At 30.6% G+C, this 3,820-nt stretch overlaps 1 long non-coding RNA gene across 1 annotated transcript; it reads right to left on the reverse strand.

Annotated features, from left to right (window-relative positions):
- Positions 1-1,393: 1,393 nt before the first annotated feature.
- Positions 1,394-2,663, reverse strand: LOC131873704 (uncharacterized). Its single transcript, XR_009371621.1, has 2 exons — positions 2,578-2,663; positions 1,394-2,051 (listed from the first exon to the last, which is right to left on the reverse strand). It is a non-coding gene; the product is annotated as an uncharacterized LOC131873704 (long non-coding RNA).
- Between the last annotated feature and the right edge of the window lie 1,157 nt (positions 2,664-3,820).

A 3,820-nucleotide genomic window follows, 5' to 3' on the forward strand; every position in this document is an offset into this window, starting at 1 on the left:
AACAATAGGAGAATTATAGATGTTTAATTCTAGTTTCTAGAATGCAATTTTTCTTCATTGTTGAAGCATGTGGGTTTAGCTGAGACTAGGGCCTCGTAGAGGTAGGCCTAGATGACTAAAAATATTTGGTTTTAGAAATTGTAAGAAGGAAGATTGTACAAATAAAATTGTGACAGGTTAGGGTTTTTTCCAGACAAGTGACACATAGCTTTTGCTTCCTCTTTAATTTCTTCTCACTTCATACTATCTTAGTATTATATTACACAAATTTATTTATTTATTGCACTATTTATCTTTTACCACATCCTTTCTTAATTACATAAATTTAAACTATATAACTGACATAATTAAAAATAAATTAAATTACATGCACCTTCTATGAGAAAAAAGATCCTCTAATCTCTCTTACAAAATCAATACCCTACTAAGAAGCCACAACCTAGAAATTCTAAACATTTAATCACTACTTTATAATTTATAATGAATAAAGAAACTAGAATCTTCACAACCTTACATCTTTAAAATTTATCCTTTGTATGTTTTTCAATCCTTTGATAGATCTTTATTATAGGATCTTCATAAAGAATCCTTGTAATTGTATTCATTTTGTCAATGAAATCTAGAGATTTAATACCCTTAAGAATTATTTTATTATTATAATTTGAATATATGGATTTTGAGTGTAACTCAAAATTGTTGGAATTAATCCCAATTAATTTAATTTTGGTCATATTTCTTCACTCTCCTCTCATCTCCTCCTCCTCACTTCCAGCTCACATGCGCCAAATTTCAATTCTCTAACTTCTTGTATCACAATCAATATCTTCATTCAATCTATAGGGTATATTACATTAAAATAAAAATAAAAATTCAATACATAATCTCCATTCTAGATTTTGACACATACCAAACAAATTGAAAATTAATTACATTTAATTGCTTTTCTTTTGTTTAGCTTGGTGAGATATACATTAAGAAAAATTCAGTCTTATTTGTTGGAAAGTTTGTCATTGATGCCAAGAAGATATTTATTATCTTTGTTGAATAAATGAGATTATTGAATAATTTGTCATTGATGTATAAGGAGAAGAATGCCATATACTTAATATGTGATGAAGTATGATAAGAAGAATAATGAAACGTCATGAGAAGAAGAATGCCATTATTAACCAGATGATCTTGAATGTCATGAAAAGATTAAGGTCGACTTAATGAAACAACAAACTCAAGATGAAGACTTTGTGGTGTACAGTTTGAAGACATACAATAGAAGATGACATTGATTCATGGGCAAGTTCATTAACAACTAACTTTATTAATAGTTGAACATCAATTATATTAAAGAAGAAGATTAGGTAAACACGATTCATGGGCAAGTTCATTAACAACGAACTTTATTAATAGCTGAACATCAATTATATTAAAGAAGATTAGGTAAACATCAATTATATTAAAGAAGATTTTAATTATAGTTTTCGAGATAATGATAAAGCTATAGTTAGATGCCAACATGAGCATATAGATGATACCTTGGTGTAGGTGCTGTATACCTTTGGACCTTGGTGTAGGTGCTGTATACCTTTGGATTTGTAGATCATGTAGTGGGAGTTGACAACCTTGATGATGATGCTGAAACTGTAGCTCATGTAACTAATTTGGGGTCGATGACCTTTATGAAACTGGAACTTTAGAATGTGGAATAGATGTTGAAGGTCGTAATGTAGATCATGTAGTGGGAGTTGACAACCTTGATGATGATGCTGAAACTGTAGCTAGTGTAACTAATTTGGGGTTGACGACCTTTATGAAGCTGGAATTTCAGAATGTGGAACATATGTTGAAGGTCGTAATGAGGCAGACAATCTAGACCTTGTAGGGGTAGATGACCTTGATGATGTTGGGCGTGTGCTTGCCAGCATTGAAGACCTCACACTTGCAATATTCATTGAGCTATTTAATCCAGAAAAGATCGTTTGGCGAGATGTCATACCACCTCTCGCGAAATTACCTCTCATAATCTTTGATGAGGAATCAGTATAAGGATAAAAAATCTGTCAGTAATAGAGCACATATATCAGTACTTCATGTAAGGGAAAGAAAATGAGTTCTATCTACGTGTGATTGAAAACACTGATTACTCCAAAGCTGATTCATATTATTTGCATTGATCACTTTAAATGAAACATAGGTTTATATGAAACGATCTACATAAAAGTGTCACTCTAAGACAAAAGACAAAATATATGACAGTGACTCCAAGATAATGCAACGATCAAACAACTCCACATTAGCGATATATACAAGAAGTGTTTATGTTAAATACTCATAGTAAATGTTTAAGAAAAAATAAAAATGAACAGCTCCACCAAAGCAATATAAACATGAAGTGTTCATATTAATTGTAAAAGACAAGCAACAAATGCAGCGATCTAAGTTTGATTAGACGTCGATTTTATTAAGATGTTGATAGAGTCGACTATAGCAGCGATAAGAGTTAATATACTCATTTTGAAAATAACACAGTCAAATTGAAGAAGGAAAATAACACAGCCAAATTGTAGCAGGGAAAAGGCTTACAGTGTTTTTAATTAGATCATCAACAAAAGGGGAATCTGAAGGAAAAGAGTCCAATGGCATCAACCTCCATAGAAATATCTGTTATCTCATTGTATCGACTTCTTACATAATAACATCATTTATACTGCAACAAACCAACATTTATAAAGACACGTATGGTGCAGCCGTGTAGAGATTTGCAGAAGTATGAGGACATGTTACAAAATAGGCATGCCACTGATAAATTTGTATATGCCATCTTTCCACAGCATATTGTTTCATTGCATTGAGTTGGCCAACTGAGTTAAGCCCACGTAGGTTCATACAATAATATATGAATCAGCTTATTTTAGATACTTCGGATTCACCCGATATGATGTTGAATCCAGACATTTTTTTGAACACATATAGGTTTCAGTTTTACCCAGCTAACCCCATATAATCAAAAGGACAACTACTGTTAGCTAGTGTGTTTAATTATGTTCAATCTTAGTAAGCGAATCATCAACGTAATAGTTTTCTGGAATGATATAAACCGTATATATGATATGGATCTTTTTTCCTAGCAGAATTGTTGGATAATTTTTAATTTAAGTTTCCTTACTATCATAATTTGTTTGGTAACTGCAATGTCTCATCATGTCTTTGTTAAGGTTTACTTGAATAAACTGCCATGGAATGTACTACTGTAATTTATGATGTTAGAGTCCAAGGCATTCATTTAAAACAATATGATTTTACAATTTTTTTTTGGTGAGAATACTTATTGTGAAATTTGGAATTATGATTTTTTAATTTTTTATAATTAGTTTCTAATATTAGAAAATTGTATTGTTCTAATCTTGATATTTATATTAATAAAATATTTATAAAATACATCCACAAATTTTTCTAAAATAAAAAATAATATTTAAACTGTTTTCTTGAAAAATAAAACATTTACATCAAAGAAATATCAAACTCAAAATAAAATTTGAAGAAAATCTAAAGTAGCCTTTGCTTCCCCATCCAAATCAACATAAACAATATTTATAGAAGGTTGGGACAAAAGAATGCATATTCTTGGCGTAATTATAGAGTATATCAACTAGCCAATCTAAGAAAAACTAAGGTTGCTTAATACGAAAAGCACCACTAGCTTATTGGCTGGAGATGTAACCATAGAAGTAGCACATTGATTGATGTTTATGGAGGATTGAGTAGTCAACAAAGTGTAGGAGAATGACCAACAACCAAATCATGAATAACTCTTTGTCTATAGATA

Source organism: Cryptomeria japonica, chromosome 2 (assembly GCF_030272615.1).
Source record: "Cryptomeria japonica chromosome 2, Sugi_1.0, whole genome shotgun sequence".
NCBI classification, from domain to species: Eukaryota; Viridiplantae; Streptophyta; class Pinopsida; order Cupressales; family Cupressaceae; genus Cryptomeria; species Cryptomeria japonica.